The 26,317-nt window shown below is 45.8% G+C and overlaps 11 non-coding genes across 11 annotated transcripts; all 11 read left to right on the forward strand.

Annotated features, from left to right (window-relative positions):
- The first annotated feature begins 818 nt into the window (after positions 1-818).
- On the forward strand, positions 819-1,009 carry LOC130314445 (U2 spliceosomal RNA). The gene has a single exon (XR_008862129.1). It is a non-coding gene; the product is annotated as a U2 spliceosomal RNA (small nuclear RNA).
- Positions 1,010-3,104: 2,095 nt separating this feature from the next.
- LOC130314446 (U2 spliceosomal RNA) lies at positions 3,105-3,295 on the forward strand. The gene has a single exon (XR_008862130.1). It is a non-coding gene; the product is annotated as a U2 spliceosomal RNA (small nuclear RNA).
- Positions 3,296-5,382: 2,087 nt separating this feature from the next.
- LOC130314447 (U2 spliceosomal RNA) lies at positions 5,383-5,573 on the forward strand. The gene has a single exon (XR_008862131.1). It is a non-coding gene; the product is annotated as a U2 spliceosomal RNA (small nuclear RNA).
- Positions 5,574-7,660: 2,087 nt separating this feature from the next.
- LOC130314448 (U2 spliceosomal RNA) lies at positions 7,661-7,851 on the forward strand. The gene has a single exon (XR_008862132.1). It is a non-coding gene; the product is annotated as a U2 spliceosomal RNA (small nuclear RNA).
- A 2,089-nt stretch (positions 7,852-9,940) lies between these two features.
- LOC130314460 (U2 spliceosomal RNA) lies at positions 9,941-10,132 on the forward strand. Its single transcript, XR_008862143.1, has one exon. It is a non-coding gene; the product is annotated as a U2 spliceosomal RNA (small nuclear RNA).
- Positions 10,133-13,803: 3,671 nt separating this feature from the next.
- Positions 13,804-14,001, forward strand: LOC130314464 (U2 spliceosomal RNA). Its single transcript, XR_008862145.1, has one exon. It is a non-coding gene; the product is annotated as a U2 spliceosomal RNA (small nuclear RNA).
- A 2,101-nt stretch (positions 14,002-16,102) lies between these two features.
- LOC130314449 (U2 spliceosomal RNA) lies at positions 16,103-16,293 on the forward strand. Its single transcript, XR_008862133.1, has one exon. It is a non-coding gene; the product is annotated as a U2 spliceosomal RNA (small nuclear RNA).
- A 2,089-nt stretch (positions 16,294-18,382) lies between these two features.
- On the forward strand, positions 18,383-18,573 carry LOC130314450 (U2 spliceosomal RNA). Its single transcript, XR_008862134.1, has one exon. It is a non-coding gene; the product is annotated as a U2 spliceosomal RNA (small nuclear RNA).
- A 2,090-nt stretch (positions 18,574-20,663) lies between these two features.
- Positions 20,664-20,854, forward strand: LOC130314461 (U2 spliceosomal RNA). The gene has a single exon (XR_008862144.1). It is a non-coding gene; the product is annotated as a U2 spliceosomal RNA (small nuclear RNA).
- Positions 20,855-22,944: 2,090 nt separating this feature from the next.
- Positions 22,945-23,135, forward strand: LOC130314452 (U2 spliceosomal RNA). Its single transcript, XR_008862135.1, has one exon. It is a non-coding gene; the product is annotated as a U2 spliceosomal RNA (small nuclear RNA).
- A 2,081-nt stretch (positions 23,136-25,216) lies between these two features.
- LOC130314454 (U2 spliceosomal RNA) lies at positions 25,217-25,407 on the forward strand. Its single transcript, XR_008862137.1, has one exon. It is a non-coding gene; the product is annotated as a U2 spliceosomal RNA (small nuclear RNA).
- Positions 25,408-26,317: the final 910 nt, after the last annotated feature.

Genomic DNA, 26,317 nt, shown 5'->3' on the forward strand with positions numbered 1-26,317 from the left:
TGCTGTGTCCAGGCCCAGGAGCCTTAGCACTGTGCTGTGATGTCACTCAATACCACTGACATCACTAGGTGTAAACAACATCTCTCCTTTGCTGTGTATGTGACTATGGAGCTGTTTGGTGATGTCGTCTATTATGGCCTTCATAGAAGCAACAGGAGATTGTTGCATCCATCTAGAACCCTCAGAACTACAGTGCTATGATGTCACTCACTTCCACAGGCCTTGCAGAGTGTAAACAACAACAACCCAGCTTTGTTGTGTATGTAACCATAGGGATTTGTGATGTCACCTAGAACCTTCACAGCAGCGACAGCTTTATGAGGAGCATCAGCACTGCTCTGCCTGAGCAGAACCATCACCGCCATAGGTTGTCAAATAACCCGGATTTAACCCACACAGGTAAGTCCAATGGGGTGCAGGCATGTCCTCTATGCTTACAGCTTCCCGTGGGTGTTGGTTTGATACCGTTTGGGGACAGCCAAGGAGGCATCTGCAGGCAACAAAGGTAGGTGTGTGCTTGTGTGTGTGTTTCCTATGCAGATCCTAAGCCCAGTGTCACATGCAAGTAGGAGGAGTAAGAAGGGTTCCTGGCAAATCCGGGTTATGGATTGCATTTAAAAAGGCCCCGTGGGAGTGCAATGGGCCCCTGTCTTGCTGCTTAGCAATAATGGTATGGGTTTAGGTTCTGCTGTGTGTACTGGTGGTTGACTGCCCCCCAGCCCAGAGTGTGCATGGAAAATTGTCTGGCAGCCTCCCTGACAGCAAGCAGTGATAGTGCCCATGAAGGGGACCTTGTTGGGCCCGCCCCTTTCACGGTTATCGCTTCTCGGCCTTTTGGCTAAGATCAAGTGTAGTATCTGTTCTTATCAGTTTAATATCTGATACGTCCCCTATCTGGGGACCATATATTAAATGGATTTTTGAGAACGGGGGCCGATTTCGAAGCTTGCTTCCGTCGCCCTATGCATTGACCCGATATGGCAGTATCTTCGGGTACAGTGCACCACCCCCTTACAGGGTTAAAAAGAAAGATTCCTACTTTCATTGCTACCTGCTTGCTGGCTAGCCAGCTAGCCAGCCCTGTGGGCCTTGCTGCTGCTGCTGCAGCCAAAAAACAAAAGGTGGTGCTGCTGCTGCTTCTGCTGCTTCTGCTTCTGCTTGTGTCTGGCCGCTGTTGGAGCGTCCAGGCACAGGACTTCTGCTGCTGCTGACTAAATGGCCTCCTTAATTGGATCATTTGAGTAGCCAGCACACCTGTGCAGGTAGGGCATGACATGATAGGCAGCTGCCTTGATAGCGGGTGGGTGCTGAATGTTCCTAATTGACAAAATAAGATTAATGCTTATGAAGAAATATAAAATCTCATCCCTTCCCCAATATCGCGCCACACCCCTACCCCTTAATTCCCTGGTTGAACTTGATGGACATATGTCTTTTTTCGACCGTACTAACTATGTAACTATGTAACATAACATGGGGGGGGTCTCCTGGCTGTTCACACAGGTGTGTCATTGCTGTACATTGACCATGCATTGCTTCTGTTCTGTGGTATTGCAAAGGCAAAGACAAATGCTTCCAGCCATCCATTGCACTAATGGATTGGTCATCAGCTGGCTGTCTATGTCCCGCATCAATATAGACCAAAGTACAGAGGGTTAGGCTATGCTATTGTGCACCTACCTGATGCATCAGAAGGTGCGAGGCCCTTGCTAAATTCTGTGCACAGACTTTGAGATCTATACTTTAGACTGTATCTAAACCTGCTCCAACATGGACTGACATTCTGGCCTACTTTCAGCCGATGCGACTTGTCTGTCGCTGAACAGTCGCTTTTTATGTATTCAGCACCTATGTATAATGTTGTAAAAATGCTCTAGAAGCTAAAGTCGCAGAAATGTCACACATATTTGGCCTGCAACTTTCTGTGCGACAAATTCAGACAGGAAAAATCAGTATAAATCCTTAGAAAATTATCCCCCAGTGTCTCCATCTGCTGGCGGTATTGAATAAGCATTGCTGCACTGATGGGGTATGCATTAGACGAAAAAAAAGAAGAAAAAGAAGAATAATACGCCCAGAAAAGAGGCGAAAAGGAGAAAAACGTAAAAAAACGTGAAAAAAAAGTAAGAGGAAGAGAAGGGAAAAAAAGGTGGAAATGGGTTTAAAAGTGATTTCGGCGGAGAAATATATATATATATATATATATATATATATATATATATATATATATACGCGCACACACACACATATATATAAACGTATTCTCCGTTGAGATATTGCAGCCGCTGCTGTGTCCAGGCCCAGGAGCCTTAGCACTGTGCTGTGATGTCACTCAATACCACTGACATCACTAGGTGTAAACAACATCTCTCCTTTGCTGTGTATGTGACTATGGAGCTGTTTGGTGATGTCGTCTATTATGGCCTTCATAGAAGCAACAGGAGATTGTTGCATCCATCTAGAACCCTCAGAACTACAGTGCTATGATGTCACTCACTTCCACAGGCCTTGCAGAGTGTAAACAACAACAACCCAGCTTTGTTGTGTATGTAACCATAGGGATTTGTGATGTCACCTAGAACCTTCACAGCAGCGACAGCTTTATGAGGAGCATCAGCACTGCTCTGCCTGAGCAGAACCATCACCGCCATAGGTTGTCAAATAACCCGGATTTAACCCACACAGGTAAGTCCAATGGGGTGCAGGCATGTCCTCTATGCTTACAGCTTCCCGTGGGTGTTGGTTTGATACCGTTTGGGGACAGCCAAGGAGGCATCTGCAGGCAACAAAGGTAGGTGTGTGCTTGTGTGTGTGTTTCCTATGCAGATCCTAAGCCCAGTGTCACATGCAAGTAGGAGGAGTAAGAAGGGTTCCTGGCAAATCCGGGTTATGGATTGCATTTAAAAAGGCCCCGTGGGAGTGCAATGGGCCCCTGTCTTGCTGCTTAGCAATAATGGTATGGGTTTAGGTTCTGCTGTGTGTACTGGTGGTTGACTGCCCCCCAGCCCAGAGTGTGCATGGAAAATTGTCTGGCAGCCTCCCTGACAGCAAGCAGTGATAGTGCCCATGAAGGGGACCTTGTTGGGCCCGCCCCTTTCACGGTTATCGCTTCTCGGCCTTTTGGCTAAGATCAAGTGTAGTATCTGTTCTTATCAGTTTAATATCTGATACGTCCCCTATCTGGGGACCATATATTAAATGGATTTTTGAGAACGGGGGCCGATTTCGAAGCTTGCTTCCGTCGCCCTATGCATTGACCCGATATGGCAGTATCTTCGGGTACAGTGCACCACCCCCTTACAGGGTTAAAAAGAAAGATTCCTACTTTCATTGCTACCTGCTTGCTGGCTAGCCAGCTAGCCAGCCCTGTGGGCCTTGCTGCTGCTGCTGCTGCAGCCAAAAAACAAAAGGTGGTGCTGCTGCTGCTTCTGCTGCTTCTGCTTCTGCTTGTGTCTGGCCGCTGTTGGAGCGTCCAGGCACAGGACTTCTGCTGCTGCTGACTAAATGGCCTCCTTAATTGGATCATTTGAGTAGCCAGCACACCTGTGCAGGTAGGGCATGACATGATAGGCAGCTGCCTTGATAGCGGGTGGGTGCTGAATGTTCCTAATTGACAAAATAAGATTAATGCTTATGAAGAAATATAAAATCTCATCCCTTCCCCAATATCGCGCCACACCCCTACCCCTTAATTCCCTGGTTGAACTTGATGGACATATGTCTTTTTTCGACCGTACTAACTATGTAACTATGTAACATAACATGGGGGGGGTCTCCTGGCTGTTCACACAGGTGTGTCATTGCTGTACATTGACCATGCATTGCTTCTGTGGTATTGCAAAGGCAAAGACAAATGCTTCCAGCCATCCATTGCACTAATGGATTGGTCATCAGCTGGCTGTCTATGTCCCGCATCAATATAGACCAAAGTACAGAGGGTTAGGCTATGCTATTGTGCACCTACCTGATGCATCAGAAGGTGCGAGGCCCTTGCTAAATTCTGTGCACAGACTTTGAGATCTATACTTTAGACTGTATCTAAACCTGCTCCAACATGGACTGACATTCTGGCCTACTTTCAGCCGATGCGACTTGTCTGTCGCTGAACAGTCGCTTTTTATGTATTCAGCACCTATGTATAATGTTGTAAAAATGCTCTAGAAGCTAAAGTCGCAGAAATGTCACACATATTTGGCCTGCAACTTTCTGTGCGACAAATTCAGACAGGAAAAATCAGTATAAATCCTTAGAAAATTATCCCCCAGTGTCTCCATCTGCTGGCGGTATTGAATAAGCATTGCTGCACTGATGGGGTATGCATTAGACGAAAAAAAAGAAGAAAAAGAAGAATAATACGCCCAGAAAAGAGGCGAAAAGGAGAAAAACGTAAAAAAACGTGAAAAAAAAGTAAGAGGAAGAGAAGGGAAAAAAAGGTGGAAATGGGTTTAAAAGTGATTTCGGCGGAGATATATATATATATATATATATATATATATATATATATATATACGCGCACACACACACATATATATAAACGTATTCTCCGTTGAGATATTGCAGCCGCTGCTGTGTCCAGGCCCAGGAGCCTTAGCACTGTGCTGTGATGTCACTCAATACCACTGACATCACTAGGTGTAAACAACATCTCTCCTTTGCTGTGTATGTGACTATGGAGCTGTTTGGTGATGTCGTCTATTATGGCCTTCATAGAAGCAACAGGAGATTGTTGCATCCATCTAGAACCCTCAGAACTACAGTGCTATGATGTCACTCACTTCCACAGGCCTTGCAGAGTGTAAACAACAACAACCCAGCTTTGTTGTGTATGTAACCATAGGGATTTGTGATGTCACCTAGAACCTTCACAGCAGCGACAGCTTTATGAGGAGCATCAGCACTGCTCTGCCTGAGCAGAACCATCACCGCCATAGGTTGTCAAATAACCCGGATTTAACCCACACAGGTAAGTCCAATGGGGTGCAGGCATGTCCTCTATGCTTACAGCTTCCCGTGGGTGTTGGTTTGATACCGTTTGGGGACAGCCAAGGAGGCATCTGCAGGCAACAAAGGTAGGTGTGTGCTTGTGTGTGTGTTTCCTATGCAGATCCTAAGCCCAGTGTCACATGCAAGTAGGAGGAGTAAGAAGGGTTCCTGGCAAATCCGGGTTATGGATTGCATTTAAAAAGGCCCCGTGGGAGTGCAATGGGCCCCTGTCTTGCTGCTTAGCAATAATGGTATGGGTTTAGGTTCTGCTGTGTGTACTGGTGGTTGACTGCCCCCCAGCCCAGAGTGTGCATGGAAAATTGTCTGGCAGCCTCCCTGACAGCAAGCAGTGATAGTGCCCATGAAGGGGACCTTGTTGGGCCCGCCCCTTTCACGGTTATCGCTTCTCGGCCTTTTGGCTAAGATCAAGTGTAGTATCTGTTCTTATCAGTTTAATATCTGATACGTCCCCTATCTGGGGACCATATATTAAATGGATTTTTGAGAACGGGGGCCGATTTCGAAGCTTGCTTCCGTCGCCCTATGCATTGACCCGATATGGCAGTATCTTCGGGTACAGTGCACCACCCCCTTACAGGGTTAAAAAGAAAGATTCCTACTTTCATTGCTACCTGCTTGCTGGCTAGCCAGCTAGCCAGCCCTGTGGGCCTTGCTGCTGCTGCTGCAGCCAAAAAACAAAAGGTGGTGCTGCTGCTGCTTCTGCTGCTTCTGCTTCTGCTTGTGTCTGGCCGCTGTTGGAGCGTCCAGGCACAGGACTTCTGCTGCTGCTGACTAAATGGCCTCCTTAATTGGATCATTTGAGTAGCCAGCACACCTGTGCAGGTAGGGCATGACATGATAGGCAGCTGCCTTGATAGCGGGTGGGTGCTGAATGTTCCTAATTGACAAAATAAGATTAATGCTTATGAAGAAATATAAAATCTCATCCCTTCCCCAATATCGCGCCACACCCCTACCCCTTAATTCCCTGGTTGAACTTGATGGACATATGTCTTTTTTCGACCGTACTAACTATGTAACTATGTAACATAACATGGGGGGGGTCTCCTGGCTGTTCACACAGGTGTGTCATTGCTGTACATTGACCATGCATTGCTTCTGTGGTATTGCAAAGGCAAAGACAAATGCTTCCAGCCATCCATTGCACTAATGGATTGGTCATCAGCTGGCTGTCTATGTCCCGCATCAATATAGACCAAAGTACAGAGGGTTAGGCTATGCTATTGTGCACCTACCTGATGCATCAGAAGGTGCGAGGCCCTTGCTAAATTCTGTGCACAGACTTTGAGATCTATACTTTAGACTGTATCTAAACCTGCTCCAACATGGACTGACATTCTGGCCTACTTTCAGCCGATGCGACTTGTCTGTCGCTGAACAGTCGCTTTTTATGTATTCAGCACCTATGTATAATGTTGTAAAAATGCTCTAGAAGCTAAAGTCGCAGAAATGTCACACATATTTGGCCTGCAACTTTCTGTGCGACAAATTCAGACAGGAAAAATCAGTATAAATCCTTAGAAAATTATCCCCCAGTGTCTCCATCTGCTGGCGGTATTGAATAAGCATTGCTGCACTGATGGGGTATGCATTAGACGAAAAAAAAGAAGAAAAAGAAGAATAATACGCCCAGAAAAGAGGCGAAAAGGAGAAAAACGTAAAAAAACGTGAAAAAAAAGTAAGAGGAAGAGAAGGGAAAAAAAGGTGGAAATGGGTTTAAAAGTGATTTCGGCGGAGAATATATATATATATATATATATATATATATATATATATATATATACGCGCACACACACACATATATATAAACGTATTCTCCGTTGAGATATTGCAGCCACTGCTGTGTCCAGGCCCAGGAGCCTTAGCACTGTGCTGTGATGTCACTCAATACCACTGACATCACTAGGTGTAAACAACATCTCTCCTTTGCTGTGTATGTGACTATGGAGCTGTTTGGTGATGTCGTCTATTATGGCCTTCATAGAAGCAACAGGAGATTGTTGCATCCATCTAGAACCCTCAGAACTACAGTGCTATGATGTCACTCACTTCCACAGGCCTTGCAGAGTGTAAACAACAACAACCCAGCTTTGTTGTGTATGTAACCATAGGGATTTGTGATGTCACCTAGAACCTTCACAGCAGCGACAGCTTTATGAGGAGCATCAGCACTGCTCTGCCTGAGCAGAACCATCACCGCCATAGGTTGTCAAATAACCCGGATTTAACCCACACAGGTAAGTCCAATGGGGTGCAGGCATGTCCTCTATGCTTACAGCTTCCCGTGGGTGTTGGTTTGATACCGTTTGGGGACAGCCAAGGAGGCATCTGCAGGCAACAAAGGTAGGTGTGTGCTTGTGTGTGTGTTTCCTATGCAGATCCTAAGCCCAGTGTCACATGCAAGTAGGAGGAGTAAGAAGGGTTCCTGGCAAATCCGGGTTATGGATTGCATTTAAAAAGGCCCCGTGGGAGTGCAATGGGCCCCTGTCTTGCTGCTTAGCAATAATGGTATGGGTTTAGGTTCTGCTGTGTGTACTGGTGGTTGACTGCCCCCCAGCCCAGAGTGTGCATGGAAAATTGTCTGGCAGCCTCCCTGACAGCAAGCAGTGATAGTGCCCATGAAGGGGACCTTGTTGGGCCCGCCCCTTTCACGGTTATCGCTTCTCGGCCTTTTGGCTAAGATCAAGTGTAGTATCTGTTCTTATCAGTTTAATATCTGATACGTCCCCTATCTGGGGACCATATATTAAATGGATTTTTGAGAACGGGGGCCGATTTCGAAGCTTGCTTCCGTCGCCCTATGCATTGACCCGATATGGCAGTATCTTCGGGTACAGTGCACCACCCCCTTACAGGGTTAAAAAGAAAGATTCCTACTTTCATTGCTACCTGCTTGCTGGCTAGCCAGCTAGCCAGCCCTGTGGGCCTTGCTGCTGCTGCTGCAGCCAAAAAACAAAAGGTGGTGCTGCTGCTGCTTCTGCTGCTTCTGCTTCTGCTTGTGTCTGGCCGCTGTTGGAGCGTCCAGGCACAGGACTTCTGCTGCTGCTGACTAAATGGCCTCCTTAATTGGATCATTTGAGTAGCCAGCACACCTGTGCAGGTAGGGCATGACATGATAGGCAGCTGCCTTGATAGCGGGTGGGTGCTGAATGTTCCTAATTGACAAAATAAGATTAATGCTTATGAAGAAATATAAAATCTCATCCCTTCCCCAATATCGCGCCACACCCCTACCCCTTAATTCCCTGGTTGAACTTGATGGACATATGTCTTTTTTCGACCGTACTAACTATGTAACTATGTAACATAACATGGGGGGGGTCTCCTGGCTGTTCACACAGGTGTGTCATTGCTGTACATTGACCATGCATTGCTTCTGTGGTATTGCAAAGGCAAAGACAAATGCTTCCAGCCATCCATTGCACTAATGGATTGGTCATCAGCTGGCTGTCTATGTCCCGCATCAATATAGACCAAAGTACAGAGGGTTAGGCTATGCTATTGTGCACCTACCTGATGCATCAGAAGGTGCGAGGCCCTTGCTAAATTCTGTGCACAGACTTTGAGATCTATACTTTAGACTGTATCTAAACCTGCTCCAACATGGACTGACATTCTGGCCTACTTTCAGCCGATGCGACTTGTCTGTCGCTGAACAGTCGCTTTTTATGTATTCAGCACCTATGTATAATGTTGTAAAAATGCTCTAGAAGCTAAAGTCGCAGAAATGTCACACATATTTGGCCTGCAACTTTCTGTGCGACAAATTCAGACAGGAAAAATCAGTATAAATCCTTAGAAAATTATCCCCCAGTGTCTCCATCTGCTGGCGGTATTGAATAAGCATTGCTGCACTGATGGGGTATGCATTAGACGAAAAAAAAGAAGAAAAAGAAGAATAATACGCCCAGAAAAGAGGCGAAAAGGAGAAAAACGTAAAAAAACGTGAAAAAAAAGTAAGAGGAAGAGAAGGGAAAAAAAGGTGGAAATGGGTTTAAAAGTGATTTCGGCGGAGAATATATATATATATATATATATATATATATATATATATATATATATACGCGCACACACACACATATATATAAACGTATTCTCCGTTGAGATATTGCAGCCGCTGCTGTGTCCAGGCCCAGGAGCCTTAGCACTGTGCTGTGATGTCACTCAATACCACTGACATCACTAGGTGTAAACAACATCTCTCCTTTGCTGTGTATGTGACTATGGAGCTGTTTGGTGATGTCGTCTATTATGGCCTTCATAGAAGCAACAGGAGATTGTTGCATCCATCTAGAACCCTCAGAACTACAGTGCTATGATGTCACTCACTTCCACAGGCCTTGCAGAGTGTAAACAACAACAACCCAGCTTTGTTGTGTATGTAACCATAGGGATTTGTGATGTCACCTAGAACCTTCACAGCAGCGACAGCTTTATGAGGAGCATCAGCACTGCTCTGCCTGAGCAGAACCATCACCGCCATAGGTTGTCAAATAACCCGGATTTAACCCACACAGGTAAGTCCAATGGGGTGCAGGCATGTCCTCTATGCTTACAGCTTCCCGTGGGTGTTGGTTTGATACCGTTTGGGGACAGCCAAGGAGGCATCTGCAGGCAACAAAGGTAGGTGTGTGCTTGTGTGTGTGTTTCCTATGCAGATCCTAAGCCCAGTGTCACATGCAAGTAGGAGGAGTAAGAAGGGTTCCTGGCAAATCCGGGTTATGGATTGCATTTAAAAAGGCCCCGTGGGAGTGCAATGGGCCCCTGTCTTGCTGCTTAGCAATAATGGTATGGGTTTAGGTTCTGCTGTGTGTACTGGTGGTTGACTGCCCCCCAGCCCAGAGTGTGCATGGAAAATTGTCTGGCAGCCTCCCTGACAGCAAGCAGTGATAGTGCCCATGAAGGGGACCTTGTTGGGCCCGCCCCTTTCACGGTTATCGCTTCTCGGGCCTTTTGGCTAAGATCAAGTGTAGTATCTGTTCTTATCAGTTTAATATCTGATACGTCCCCTATCTGGGGACCATATATTAAATGGATTTTTGAGAACGGGGGCCGATTTCGAAGCTTGCTTCCGTCGCCCTATGCATTGACCCGATATGGCAGTATCTTCGGGTACAGTGCACCACCCCCTTACAGGGTTAAAAAGAAAGATTCCTACTTTCATTGCTACCTGCTTGCTGGCTAGCCAGCTAGCCAGCCCTGTGGGCCTTGCTGCTGCTGCTGCAGCCAAAAAACAAAAGGTGGTGCTGCTGCTGCTTCTGCTGCTTCTGCTTCTGCTTGTGTCTGGCCGCTGTTGGAGCGTCCAGGCACAGGACTTCTGCTGCTGCTGACTAAATGGCCTCCTTAATTGGATCATTTGAGTAGCCAGCACACCTGTGCAGGTAGGGCATGACATGATAGGCAGCTGCCTTGATAGCGGGTGGGTGCTGAATGTTCCTAATTGACAAAATAAGATTAATGCTTATGAAGAAATATAAAATCTCATCCCTTCCCCAATATCGCGCCACACCCCTACCCCTTAATTCCCTGGTTGAACTTGATGGACATATGTCTTTTTTCGACCGTACTAACTATGTAACTATGTAACATAACATGGGGGGGGTCTCCTGGCTGTTCACACAGGTGTGTCATTGCTGTACATTGACCATGCATTGCTTCTGTGGTATTGCAAAGGCAAAGACAAATGCTTCCAGCCATCCATTGCACTAATGGATTGGTCATCAGCTGGCTGTCTATGTCCCGCATCAATATAGACCAAAGTACAGAGGGTTAGGCTATGCTATTGTGCACCTACCTGATGCATCAGAAGGTGCGAGGCCCTTGCTAAATTCTGTGCACAGACTTTGAGATCTATACTTTAGACTGTATCTAAACCTGCTCCAACATGGACTGACATTCTGGCCTACTTTCAGCCGATGCGACTTGTCTGTCGCTGAACAGTCGCTTTTTATGTATTCAGCACCTATGTATAATGTTGTAAAAATGCTCTAGAAGCTAAAGTCGCAGAAATGTCACACATATTTGGCCTGCAACTTTCTGTGCGACAAATTCAGACAGGAAAAATCAGTATAAATCCTTAGAAAATTATCCCCCAGTGTCTCCATCTGCTGGCGGTATTGAATAAGCATTGCTGCACTGATGGGGTATGCATTAGACGAAAAAAAAGAAGAAAAAGAAGAATAATACGCCCAGAAAAGAGGCGAAAAGGAGAAAAACGTAAAAAAACGTGAAAAAAAAGTAAGAGGAAGAGAAGGGAAAAAAAGGTGGAAATGGGTTTAAAAGTGATTTCGGCGGAGAAATATATATATATATATATATATATATATATATATATACGCGCACACACACACATATATATAAACGTATTCTCCGTTGAGATATTGCAGCCGCTGCTGTGTCCAGGCCCAGGAGCCTTAGCACTGTGCTGTGATGTCACTCAATACCACTGACATCACTAGGTGTAAACAACATCTCTCCTTTGCTGTGTATGTGACTATGGAGCTGTTTGGTGATGTCGTCTATTATGGCCTTCATAGAAGCAACAGGAGATTGTTGCATCCATCTAGAACCCTCAGAACTACAGTGCTATGATGTCACTCACTTCCACAGGCCTTGCAGAGTGTAAACAACAACAACCCAGCTTTGTTGTGTATGTAACCATAGGGATTTGTGATGTCACCTAGAACCTTCACAGCAGCGACAGCTTTATGAGGAGCATCAGCACTGCTCTGCCTGAGCAGAACCATCACCGCCATAGGTTGTCAAATAACCCGGATTTAACCCACACAGGTAAGTCCAATGGGGTGCAGGCATGTCCTCTATGCTTACAGCTTCCCGTGGGTGTTGGTTTGATACCGTTTGGGGACAGCCAAGGAGGCATCTGCAGGCAACAAAGGTAGGTGTGTGCTTGTGTGTGTGTTTCCTATGCAGATCCTAAGCCCAGTGTCACATGCAAGTAGGAGGAGTAAGAAGGGTTCCTGGCAAATCCGGGTTATGGATTGCATTTAAAAAGGCCCCGTGGGAGTGCAATGGGCCCCTGTCTTGCTGCTTAGCAATAATGGTATGGGTTTAGGTTCTGCTGTGTGTACTGGTGGTTGACTGCCCCCCAGCCCAGAGTGTGCATGGAAAATTGTCTGGCAGCCTCCCTGACAGCAAGCAGTGATAGTGCCCATGAAGGGGACCTTGTTGGGCCCGCCCCTTTCACGGTTATCGCTTCTCGGCCTTTCGGCTAAGATCAAGTGTAGTTTCGGCTCACTTGGTCTGGCCAGAGGGTGTCTGGGGTACCCGGCTCCTTGGCCTTGGGGGATCGTCCTTCCTAACGGAGGGACTTCACCCCCTTGCTGCAATTGGGGAGCCGGCCTAGTCCCCGGACAACGGGGAGCGATCCCCTTTCACTGCCCACATTCTGTGGGGGAGTGTCTTTTGTTCCTGTTGGACGTGATTTTCTACAAGATGGCAGAAGAACCGGAGATGCCTGGAACCAGAGAAGAGGAGATGCCCTTTTTCGGGAGGATTAAAAATGGCGTTCGCATCCTGCTGAAGGACTCTGCTAAGAGAGGAAGAGGACTTTCTTTTGTAGTGGAGGACATGCTGTTTGGACTTCTGCACGTATCCAAGGTACAGATTCTGTCTATGCTGGAATTCCCCAAGAGGGGGTGTTATGACATAATCTTTGTCTCTGATGAAGATTGTGATTCATTTTGTAAGAAAGTGGATGCCTCTAAGACTCATGTAATCTGGGAAGGCGTGGAAGTTATTCCCCATTTTCCAGGGAAAGAAAAAATATTGACTGTAAGAATGTATAGTCCATATATCCCTGAAGAGGACATAGTTGTTTTTTTGGACCAGTTTTGTGAAGAGATTGTGCCTTTGGGTAAAGTATTTAACCAGTATGGGGTTTGGACAACAAAATGGAAGTTTAAAGTAAAATTTAGGGAGGAGGCGGGAGGGGGAACAGTGTTTCCTCCTTCCCGTTTCAAGATAGGTTCCATAAATGGGGACCTGTTTTTTGCTGGAATGCAGAATTTCTGCCGTAAGTGCAGACAATATGGACACCTGAAAGATGAATGTACGTATCTATGGTGTTATAAATGCCAGAAGGAAGGACATGGAACAGAGTCGTGTACCCAGAGGGGTAAATGTAATTTGTGTAACCAAAGTGGACATTTGTACGCAAATTGTCCAAAGAAGAAAAAGAAGAGAGAAGATGTGGGTTTGCTGCAAGATGAACCAGAAATTAATAAGAAGACTGGGCATTACTCTAAAAACTGCCCAGAAAAATCTGTGGCTATGGAGTTTGAAAGTGAAGTAAAGTTGAAGAGGAAGAAAAAAGAAGAAGAAAGTGGGAATGAGGCTTCTGAAGGGGAGCCAACAGAGGAATTGAAGAAAAGATTTCTTGGTGAATATTTTGTTGGTTTTTTGGGCGAGGTGCTGGACCAAGCCCCAAAGGAAGAAAGAGAAGTATTTGTGCAAGATTTACTAAAATTTAAAATAAAAGTGAACACTCGACTTGAAACTGCGAGGGAAAAAGTATTGCAGTCCTTAAAGCCTGATGTGGGACGCTTCATGGCGACCTACCAAGTGTCGCCATGGTTGGCAGTTCCAGTTAAAAAAGCTTTGAAGAGTGGAGCTCTTCAATTCGGATTAATTGATTATTTGGGAGTTTTTGCTTGGAGAAAGGGTTTGATTTTGGAATAAGGTTTATTTGAGTTTTTGTTGTTAGTTATGTTGTTTTAATTTGTTTTATTTTGGAAATAAATAAAAAAGTTACCTGATGATGAGCACAAAAATCTAGTTCACATAAGATCTTAGAACTATGATTTAGTTCTGAGGGAAACTTAAAAATCTGTTCTTATCAGTTTAATATCTGATACGTCCCCTATCTGGGGACCATATATTAAATGGATTTTTGAGAACGGGGGCCGATTTCGAAGCTTGCTTCCGTCGCCCTATGCATTGACCCGATATGGCAGTATCTTCGGGTACAGTGCACCACCCCCTTACAGGGTTAAAAAGAAAGATTCCTACTTTCATTGCTACCTGCTTGCTGGCTAGCCAGCTAGCCAGCCCTGTGGGCCTTGCTGCTGCTGCTGCAGCCAAAAAACAAAAGGTGGTGCTGCTGCTGCTTCTGCTGCTTCTGCTTCTGCTTGTGTCTGGCCGCTGTTGGAGCGTCCAGGCACAGGACTTCTGCTGCTGCTGACTAAATGGCCTCCTTAATTGGATCATTTGAGTAGCCAGCACACCTGTGCAGGTAGGGCATGACATGATAGGCAGCTGCCTTGATAGCGGGTGGGTGCTGAATGTTCCTAATTGACAAAATAAGATTAATGCTTATGAAGAAATATAAAATCTCATCCCTTCCCCAATATCGCGCCACACCCCTACCCCTTAATTCCCTGGTTGAACTTGATGGACATATGTCTTTTTTCGACCGTACTAACTATGTAACTATGTAACATAACATGGGGGGGGTCTCCTGGCTGTTCACACAGGTGTGTCATTGCTGTACATTGACCATGCATTGCTTCTGTGGTATTGCAAAGGCAAAGACAAATGCTTCCAGCCATCCATTGCACTAATGGATTGGTCATCAGCTGGCTGTCTATGTCCCGCATCAATATAGACCAAAGTACAGAGGGTTAGGCTATGCTATTGTGCACCTACCTGATGCATCAGAAGGTGCGAGGCCCTTGCTAAATTCTGTGCACAGACTTTGAGATCTATACTTTAGACTGTATCTAAACCTGCTCCAACATGGACTGACATTCTGGCCTACTTTCAGCCGATGCGACTTGTCTGTCGCTGAACAGTCGCTTTTTATGTATTCAGCACCTATGTATAATGTTGTAAAAATGCTCTAGAAGCTAAAGTCGCAGAAATGTCACACATATTTGGCCTGCAACTTTCTGTGCGACAAATTCAGACAGGAAAAATCAGTATAAATCCTTAGAAAATTATCCCCCAGTGTCTCCATCTGCTGGCGGTATTGAATAAGCATTGCTGCACTGATGGGGTATGCATTAGACGAAAAAAAAGAAGAAAAAGAAGAATAATACGCCCAGAAAAGAGGCGAAAAGGAGAAAAACGTAAAAAAACGTGAAAAAAAAGTAAGAGGAAGAGAAGGGAAAAAAAGGTGGAAATGGGTTTAAAAGTGATTTCGGCGGAGAATATATATATATATATATATATATATATATATATATATATATATATATATATATATATACGCGCACACACACACATATATATAAACGTATTCTCCGTTGAGATATTGCAGCCGCTGCTGTGTCCAGGCCCAGGAGCCTTAGCACTGTGCTGTGATGTCACTCAATACCACTGACATCACTAGGTGTAAACAACATCTCTCCTTTGCTGTGTATGTGACTATGGAGCTGTTTGGTGATGTCGTCTATTATGGCCTTCATAGAAGCAACAGGAGATTGTTGCATCCATCTAGAACCCTCAGAACTACAGTGCTATGATGTCACTCACTTCCACAGGCCTTGCAGAGTGTAAACAACAACAACCCAGCTTTGTTGTGTATGTAACCATAGGGATTTGTGATGTCACCTAGAACCTTCACAGCAGCGACAGCTTTATGAGGAGCATCAGCACTGCTCTGCCTGAGCAGAACCATCACCGCCATAGGTTGTCAAATAACCCGGATTTAACCCACACAGGTAAGTCCAATGGGGTGCAGGCATGTCCTCTATGCTTACAGCTTCCCGTGGGTGTTGGTTTGATACCGTTTGGGGACAGCCAAGGAGGCATCTGCAGGCAACAAAGGTAGGTGTGTGCTTGTGTGTGTGTTTCCTATGCAGATCCTAAGCCCAGTGTCACATGCAAGTAGGAGGAGTAAGAAGGGTTCCTGGCAAATCCGGGTTATGGATTGCATTTAAAAAGGCCCCGTGGGAGTGCAATGGGCCCCTGTCTTGCTGCTTAGCAATAATGGTATGGGTTTAGGTTCTGCTGTGTGTACTGGTGGTTGACTGCCCCCCAGCCCAGAGTGTGCATGGAAAATTGTCTGGCAGCCTCCCTGACAGCAAGCAGTGATAGTGCCCATGAAGGGGACCTTGTTGGGCCCGCCCCTTTCACGGTTATCGCTTCTCGGCCTTTTGGCTAAGATCAAGTGTAGTATCTGTTCTTATCAGTTTAATATCTGATACGTCCCCTATCTGGGGACCATATATTAAATGGATTTTTGAGAACGGGGGCCGATTTCGAAGCTTGCTTCCGTCGCCCTATGCATTGACCCGATATGGCAGTATCTTCGGGTACAGTGCACCACCCCCTTACAGGGTTAAAAAGAAAGATTCCTACTTTCATTGCTACCTGCTTGCTGGCTAGCCAGCTAGCCAGCCCTGTGGGCCTTGCTGCTGCTGCTGCTGCAGCCAAAAAACAAAAGGTGGTGCTGCTGCTGCTTCTGCTGCTTCTGCTTCTGCTTGTGTCTGGCCGCTGTTGGAGCGTCCAGGCACAGGACTTCTGCTGCTGCTGACTAAATGGCCTCCTTAATTGGATCATTTGAGTAGCCAGCACACCTGTGCAGGTAGGGCATGACATGATAGGCAGCTGCCTTGATAGCGGGTGGGTGCTGAATGTTCCTAATTGACAAAATAAGATTAATGCTTATGAAGAAATATAAAATCTCATCCCTTCCCCAATATCGCGCCACACCCCTACCCCTTAATTCCCTGGTTGAACTTGATGGACATATGTCTTTTTTCGACCGTACTAACTATGTAACTATGTAACATAACATGGGGGGGGTCTCCTGGCTGTTCACACAGGTGTGTCATTGCTGTACATTGACCATGCATTGCTTCTGTGGTATTGCAAAGGCAAAGACAAATGCTTCCAGCCATCCATTGCACTAATGGATTGGTCATCAGCTGGCTGTCTATGTCCCGCATCAATATAGACCAAAGTACAGAGGGTTAGGCTATGCTATTGTGCACCTACCTGATGCATCAGAAGGTGCGAGGCCCTTGCTAAATTCTGTGCACAGACTTTGAGATCTATACTTTAGACTGTATCTAAACCTGCTCCAACATGGACTGACATTCTGGCCTACTTTCAGCCGATGCGACTTGTCTGTCGCTGAACAGTCGCTTTTTATGTATTCAGCACCTATGTATAATGTTGTAAAAATGCTCTAGAAGCTAAAGTCGCAGAAATGTCACACATATTTGGCCTGCAACTTTCTGTGCGACAAATTCAGACAGGAAAAATCAGTATAAATCCTTAGAAAATTATCCCCCAGTGTCTCCATCTGCTGGCGGTATTGAATAAGCATTGCTGCACTGATGGGGTATGCATTAGACGAAAAAAAAGAAGAAAAAGAAGAATAATACGCCCAGAAAAGAGGCGAAAAGGAGAAAAACGTAAAAAAACGTGAAAAAAAAGTAAGAGGAAGAGAAGGGAAAAAAAGGTGGAAATGGGTTTAAAAGTGATTTCGGCGGAGAAATATATATATATATATATATATATATATATATATATATATATACGCGCACACACACACATATATATAAACGTATTCTCCGTTGAGATATTGCAGCCGCTGCTGTGTCCAGGCCCAGGAGCCTTAGCACTGTGCTGTGATGTCACTCAATACCACTGACATCACTAGGTGTAAACAACATCTCTCCTTTGCTGTGTATGTGACTATGGAGCTGTTTGGTGATGTCGTCTATTATGGCCTTCATAGAAGCAACAGGAGATTGTTGCATCCATCTAGAACCCTCAGAACTACAGTGCTATGATGTCACTCACTTCCACAGGCCTTGCAGAGTGTAAACAACAACAACCCAGCTTTGTTGTGTATGTAACCATAGGGATTTGTGATGTCACCTAGAACCTTCACAGCAGCGACAGCTTTATGAGGAGCATCAGCACTGCTCTGCCTGAGCAGAACCATCACCGCCATAGGTTGTCAAATAACCCGGATTTAACCCACACAGGTAAGTCCAATGGGGTGCAGGCATGTCCTCTATGCTTACAGCTTCCCGTGGGTGTTGGTTTGATACCGTTTGGGGACAGCCAAGGAGGCATCTGCAGGCAACAAAGGTAGGTGTGTGCTTGTGTGTGTGTTTCCTATGCAGATCCTAAGCCCAGTGTCACATGCAAGTAGGAGGAGTAAGAAGGGTTCCTGGCAAATCCGGGTTATGGATTGCATTTAAAAAGGCCCCGTGGGAGTGCAATGGGCCCCTGTCTTGCTGCTTAGCAATAATGGTATGGGTTTAGGTTCTGCTGTGTGTACTGGTGGTTGACTGCCCCCCAGCCCAGAGTGTGCATGGAAAATTGTCTGGCAGCCTCCCTGACAGCAAGCAGTGATAGTGCCCATGAAGGGGACCTTGTTGGGCCCGCCCCTTTCACGGTTATCGCTTCTCGGCCTTTTGGCTAAGATCAAGTGTAGTATCTGTTCTTATCAGTTTAATATCTGATACGTCCCCTATCTGGGGACCATATATTAAATGGATTTTTGAGAACGGGGGCCGATTTCGAAGCTTGCTTCCGTCGCCCTATGCATTGACCCGATATGGCAGTATCTTCGGGTACAGTGCACCACCCCCTTACAGGGTTAAAAAGAAAGATTCCTACTTTCATTGCTACCTGCTTGCTGGCTAGCCAGCTAGCCAGCCCTGTGGGCCTTGCTGCTGCTGCTGCAGCCAAAAAACAAAAGGTGGTGCTGCTGCTGCTTCTGCTGCTTCTGCTTCTGCTTGTGTCTGGCCGCTGTTGGAGCGTCCAGGCACAGGACTTCTGCTGCTGCTGACTAAATGGCCTCCTTAATTGGATCATTTGAGTAGCCAGCACACCTGTGCAGGTAGGGCATGACATGATAGGCAGCTGCCTTGATAGCGGGTGGGTGCTGAATGTTCCTAATTGACAAAATAAGATTAATGCTTATGAAGAAATATAAAATCTCATCCCTTCCCCAATATCGCGCCACACCCCTACCCCTTAATTCCCTGGTTGAACTTGATGGACATATGTCTTTTTTCGACCGTACTAACTATGTAACTATGTAACATAACATGGGGGGGGTCTCCTGGCTGTTCACACAGGTGTGTCATTGCTGTACATTGACCATGCATTGCTTCTGTGGTATTGCAAAGGCAAAGACAAATGCTTCCAGCCATCCATTGCACTAATGGATTGGTCATCAGCTGGCTGTCTATGTCCCGCATCAATATAGACCAAAGTACAGAGGGTTAGGCTATGCTATTGTGCACCTACCTGATGCATCAGAAGGTGCGAGGCCCTTGCTAAATTCTGTGCACAGACTTTGAGATCTATACTTTAGACTGTATCTAAACCTGCTCCAACATGGACTGACATTCTGGCCTACTTTCAGCCGATGCGACTTGTCTGTCGCTGAACAGTCGCTTTTTATGTATTCAGCACCTATGTATAATGTTGTAAAAATGCTCTAGAAGCTAAAGTCGCAGAAATGTCACACATATTTGGCCTGCAACTTTCTGTGCGACAAATTCAGACAGGAAAAATCAGTATAAATCCTTAGAAAATTATCCCCCAGTGTCTCCATCTGCTGGCGGTATTGAATAAGCATTGCTGCACTGATGGGGTATGCATTAGACGAAAAAAAAGAAGAAAAAGAAGAATAATACGCCCAGAAAAGAGGCGAAAAGGAGAAAAACGTAAAAAAACGTGAAAAAAAAGTAAGAGGAAGAGAAGGGAAAAAAAGGTGGAAATGGGTTTAAAAGTGATTTCGGCGGAGAAATATAGATATATATATATATATATATATATATATATATATATATATACGCGCACACACACACATATATATAAACGTATTCTCCGTTGAGATATTGCAGCCGCTGCTGTGTCCAGGCCCAGGAGCCTTAGCACTGTGCTGTGATGTCACTCAATACCACTGACATCACTAGGTGTAAACAACATCTCTCCTTTGCTGTGTATGTGACTATGGAGCTGTTTGGTGATGTCGTCTATTATGGCCTTCATAGAAGCAACAGGAGATTGTTGCATCCATCTAGAACCCTCAGAACTACAGTGCTATGATGTCACTCACTTCCACAGGCCTTGCAGAGTGTAAACAACAACAACCCAGCTTTGTTGTGTATGTAACCATAGGGATTTGTGATGTCACCTAGAACCTTCACAGCAGCGACAGCTTTATGAGGAGCATCAGCACTGCTCTGCCTGAGCAGAACCATCACCGCCATAGGTTGTCAAATAACCCGGATTTAACCCACACAGGTAAGTCCAATGGGGTGCAGGCATGTCCTCTATGCTTACAGCTTCCCGTGGGTGTTGGTTTGATACCGTTTGGGGACAGCCAAGGAGGCATCTGCAGGCAACAAAGGTAGGTGTGTGCTTGTGTGTGTGTTTCCTATGCAGATCCTAAGCCCAGTGTCACATGCAAGTAGGAGGAGTAAGAAGGGTTCCTGGCAAATCCGGGTTATGGATTGCATTTAAAAAGGCCCCGTGGGAGTGCAATGGGCCCCTGTCTTGCTGCTTAGCAATAATGGTATGGGTTTAGGTTCTGCTGTGTGTACTGGTGGTTGACTGCCCCCCAGCCCAGAGTGTGCATGGAAAATTGTCTGGCAGCCTCCCTGACAGCAAGCAGTGATAGTGCCCATGAAGGGGACCTTGTTGGGCCCGCCCCTTTCACGGTTATCGCTTCTCGTCCTTTTGGCTAAGATCAAGTGTAGTATCTGTTCTTATCAGTTTAATATCTGATACGTCCCCTATCTGGGGACCATATATTAAATGGATTTTTGAGAACGGGGGCCGATTTCGAAGCTTGCTTCCGTCGCCCTATGCATTGACCCGATATGGCAGTATCTTCGGGTACAGTGCACCACCCCCTTACAGGGTTAAAAAGAAAGATTCCTACTTTCATTGCTACCTGCTTGCTGGCTAGCCAGCTAGCCAGCCCTGTGGGCCTTGCTGCTGCTGCTGCAGCCAAAAAACAAAAGGTGGTGCTGCTGCTGCTTCTGCTGCTTCTGCTTCTGCTTGTGTCTGGCCGCTGTTGGAGCGTCCAGGCACAGGACTTCTGCTGCTGCTGACTAAATGGCCTCCTTAATTGGATCATTTGAGTAGCCAGCACACCTGTGCAGGTAGGGCATGACATGATAGGCAGCTGCCTTGATAGCGGGTGGGTGCTGAATGTTCCTAATTGACAAAATAAGATTAATGCTTATGAAGAAATATAAAATCTCATCCCTTCCCCAATATCGCGCCACACCCCTACCCCTTAATTCCCTGGTTGAACTTGATGGACATATGTCTTTTTTCGACCGTACTAACTATGTAACTATGTAACATAACATGGGGGGGGTCTCCTGGCTGTTCACACAGGTGTGTCATTGCTGTACATTGACCATGCATTGCTTCTGTGGTATTGCAAAGGCAAAGACAAATACTTCCAGCCATCCATTGCACTAATGGATTGGTCATCAGCTGGCTGTCTATGTCCCGCATCAATATAGACCAAAGTACAGAGGGTTAGGCTATGCTATTGTGCACCTACCTGATGCATCAGAAGGTGCGAGGCCCTTGCTAAATTCTGTGCACAGACTTTGAGATCTATACTTTAGACTGTATCTAAACCTGCTCCAACATGGACTGACATTCTGGCCTACTTTCAGCCGATGCGACTTGTCTGTCGCTGAACAGTCGCTTTTTATGTATTCAGCACCTATGTATAATGTTGTAAAAATGCTCTAGAAGCTAAAGTCGCAGAAATGTCACACATATTTGGCCTGCAACTTTCTGTGCGACAAATTCAGACAGGAAAAATCAGTATAAATCCTTAGAAAATTATCCCCCAGTGTCTCCATCTGCTGGCGGTATTGAATAAGCATTGCTGCACTGATGGGGTATGCATTAGACGAAAAAAAAGAAGAAAAAGAAGAATAATACGCCCAGAAAAGAGGCGAAAAGGAGAAAAACGTAAAAAAACGTGAAAAAAAAGTAAGAGGAAGAGAAGGGAAAAAAAGGTGGAAATGGGTTTAAAAGTGATTTCGGCGGAGAAATATATATATATATATATATATATATATATATATATATATATATATACGCGCACACACACACATATATATAAACGTATTCTCCGTTGAGATATTGCAGCCGCTGCTGTGTCCAGGCCCAGGAGCCTTAGCACTGTGCTGTGATGTCACTCAATACCACTGACATCACTAGGTGTAAACAACATCTCTCCTTTGCTGTGTATGTGACTATGGAGCTGTTTGGTGATGTCGTCTATTATGGCCTTCATAGAAGCAACAGGAGATTGTTGCATCCATCTAGAACCCGCAGAACTACAGTGCTATGATGTCACTCACTTCCACAGGCCTTGCAGAGTGTAAACAACAACAACCCAGCTTTGTTGTGTATGTAACCATAGGGATTTGTGATGTCACCTAGAACCTTCACAGCAGCGACAGCTTTATGAGGAGCATCAGCACTGCTCTGCCTGAGCAGAACCATCACCGCCATAGGTTGTCAAATAACCCGGATTTAACCCACACAGGTAAGTCCAATGGGGTGCAGGCATGTCCTCTATGCTTACAGCTTCCCGTGGGTGTTGGTTTGATACCGTTTGGGGACAGCCAAGGAGGCATCTGCAGGCAACAAAGGTAGGTGTGTGCTTGTGTGTGTGTTTCCTATGCAGATCCTAAGCCCAGTGTCACATGCAAGTAGGAGGAGTAAGAAGGGTTCCTGGCAAATCCGGGTTATGGATTGCATTTAAAAAGGCCCCGTGGGAGTGCAATGGGCCCCTGTCTTGCTGCTTAGCAATAATGGTATGGGTTTAGGTTCTGCTGTGTGTACTGGTGGTTGACTGCCCCCCAGCCCAGAGTGTGCATGGAAAATTGTCTGGCAGCCTCCCTGACAGCAAGCAGTGATAGTGCCCATGAAGGGGACCTTGTTGGGCCCGCCCCTTTCACGGTTATCGCTTCTCGGCCTTTTGGCTAAGATCAAGTGTAGTATCTGTTCTTATCAGTTTAATATCTGATACGTCCCCTATCTGGGGACCATATATTAAATGGATTTTTGAGAACGGGGGCCGATTTCGAAGCTTGCTTCCGTCGCCCTATGCATTGACCCGATATGGCAGTATCTTCGGGTACAGTGCACCACCCCCTTACAGGGTTAAAAAGAAAGATTCCTACTTTCATTGCTACCTGCTTGCTGGCTAGCCAGCTAGCCAGCCCTGTGGGCCTTGCTGCTGCTGCTGCAGCCAAAAAACAAAAGGTGGTGCTGCTGCTGCTTCTGCTTCTGCTTGTGTCTGGCCGCTGTTGGAGCGTCCAGGCACAGGACTTCTGCTGCTGCTGACTAAATGGCCTCCTTAATTGGATCATTTGAGTAGCCAGCACACCTGTGCAGGTAGGGCATGACATGATAGGCAGCTGCCTTGATAGCGGGTGGGTGCTGAATGTTCCTAATTGACAAAATAAGATTAATGCTTATGAAGAAATATAAAATCTCATCCCTTCCCCAATATCGCGCCACACCCCTACCCCTTAATTCCCTGGTTGAACTTGATGGACATATGTCTTTTTTCGACCGTACTAACTATGTAACTATGTAACATAACATGGGGGGGGTCTCCTGGCTGTTCACACAGGTGTGTCATTGCTGTACATTGACCATGCATTGCTTCTGTGGTATTGCAAAGGCAAAGACAAATGCTTCCAGCCATCCATTGCACTAATGGATTGGTCATCAGCTGGCTGTCTATGTCCCGCATCAATATAGACCAAAGTACAGAGGGTTAGGCTATGCTATTGTGCACCTACCTGATGCATCAGAAGGTGCGAGGCCCTTGCTAAATTCTGTGCACAGACTTTGAGATCTATACTTTAGACTGTATCTAAACCTGCTCCAACATGGACTGACATTCTGGCCTACTTTCAGCCGATGCGACTTGTCTGTCGCTGAACAGTCGCTTTTTATGTATTCAGCACCTATGTATAATGTTGTAAAAATGCTCTAGAAGCTAAAGTCGCAGAAATGTCACACATATTTGGCCTGCAACTTTCTGTGCGACAAATTCAGACAGGAAAAATCAGTATAAATCCTTAGAAAATTATCCCCCAGTGTCTCCATCTGCTGGCGGTATTGAATAAGCATTGCTGCACTGATGGGGTATGCATTAGACGAAAAAAAAGAAGAAAAAGAAGAATAATACGCCCAGAAAAGAGGCGAAAAGGAGAAAAACGTAAAAAAACGTGAAAAAAAAGTAAGAGGAAGAGAAGGGAAAAAAAGGTGGAAATGGGTTTAAAAGTGATTTCGGCGGAGAAATATATATATATATATATATATATATATATATATATATATATATATACGCGCACACACACACATATATATAAACGTATTCTCCGTTGAGATATTGCAGCCGCTGCTGTGTCCAGGCCCAGGAGCCTTAGCACTGTGCTGTGATGTCACTCAATACCACTGACATCACTAGGTGTAAACAACATCTCTCCTTTGCTGTGTATGTGACTATGGAGCTGTTTGGTGATGTCGTCTATTATGGCCTTCATAGAAGCAACAGGAGATTGTTGCATCCATCTAGAACCCTCAGAACTACAGTGCTATGATGTCACTCACTTCCACAGGCCTTGCAGAGTGTAAACAACAACAACCCAGCTTTGTTGTGTATGTAACCATAGGGATTTGTGATGTCACCTAGAACCTTCACAGCAGCGACAGCTTTATGAGGAGCATCAGCACTGCTCTGCCTGAGCAGAACCATCACCGCCATAGGTTGTCAAATAACCCGGATTTAACCCACACAGGTAAGTCCAATGGGGTGCAGGCATGTCCTCTATGCTTACAGCTTCCCGTGGGTGTTGGTTTGATACCGTTTGGGGACAGCCAAGGAGGCATCTGCAGGCAACAAAGGTAGGTGTGTGCTTGTGTGTGTGTTTCCTATGCAGATCCTAAGCCCAGTGTCACATGCAAGTAGGAGGAGTAAGAAGGGTTCCTGGCAAATCCGGGTTATGGATTGCATTTAAAAAGGCCCCGTGGGAGTGCAATGGGCCCCTGTCTTGCTGCTTAGCAATAATGGTATGGGTTTAGGTTCTGCTGTGTGTACTGGTGGTTGACTGCCCCCCAGCCCAGAGTGTGCATGGAAAATTGTCTGGCAGCCTCCCTGACAGCAAGCAGTGATAGTGCCCATGAAGGGGACCTTGTTGGGCCCGCCCCTTTCACGGTTATCGCTTCTCGGCCTTTTGGCTAAGATCAAGTGTAGTATCTGTTCTTATCAGTTTAATATCTGATACGTCCCCTATCTGGGGACCATATATTAAATGGATTTTTGAGAACGGGGGCCGATTTCGAAGCTTGCTTCCGTCGCCCTATGCATTGACCCGATATGGCAGTATCTTCGGGTACAGTGCACCACCCCCTTACAGGGTTAAAAAGAAAGATTCCTACTTTCATTGCTACCTGCTTGCTGGCTAGCCAGCTAGCCAGCCCTGTGGGCCTTGCTGCTGCTGCTGCAGCCAAAAAACAAAAGGTGGTGCTGCTGCTGCTTCTGCTGCTTCTGCTTCTGCTTGTGTCTGGCCGCTGTTGGAGCGTCCAGGCACAGGACTTCTGCTGCTGCTGACTAAATGGCCTCCTTAATTGGATCATTTGAGTAGCCAGCACACCTGTGCAGGTAGGGCATGACATGATAGGCAGCTGCCTTGATAGCGGGTGGGTGCTGAATGTTCCTAATTGACAAAATAAGATTAATGCTTATGAAGAAATATAAAATCTCATCCCTTCCCCAATATCGCGCCACACCCCTACCCCTTAATTCCCTGGTTGAACTTGATGGACATATGTCTTTTTTCGACCGTACTAACTATGTAACTATGTAACATAACATGGGGGGGGTCTCCTGGCTGTTCACACAGGTGTGTCATTGCTGTACATTGACCATGCATTGCTTCTGTGGTATTGCAAAGGCAAAGACAAATGCTTCCAGCCATCCATTGCACTAATGGATTGGTCATCAGCTGGCTGTCTATGTCCCGCATCAATATAGACCAAAGTACAGAGGGTTAGGCTATGCTATTGTGCACCTACCTGATGCATCAGAAGGTGCGAGGCCCTTGCTAAATTCTGTGCACAGACTTTGAGATCTATACTTTAGACTGTATCTAAACCTGCTCCAACATGGACTGACATTCTGGCCTACTTTCAGCCGATGCGACTTGTCTGTCGCTGAACAGTCGCTTTTTATGTATTCAGCACCTATGTATAATGTTGTAAAAATGCTCTAGAAGCTAAAGTCGCAGAAATGTCACACATATTTGGCCTGCAACTTTCT

Source organism: Hyla sarda, unplaced genomic scaffold, assembly GCF_029499605.1.
Source record: "Hyla sarda isolate aHylSar1 unplaced genomic scaffold, aHylSar1.hap1 scaffold_1823, whole genome shotgun sequence".
Lineage (NCBI taxonomy): Eukaryota > Metazoa > Chordata > Amphibia > Anura > Hylidae > Hyla > Hyla sarda.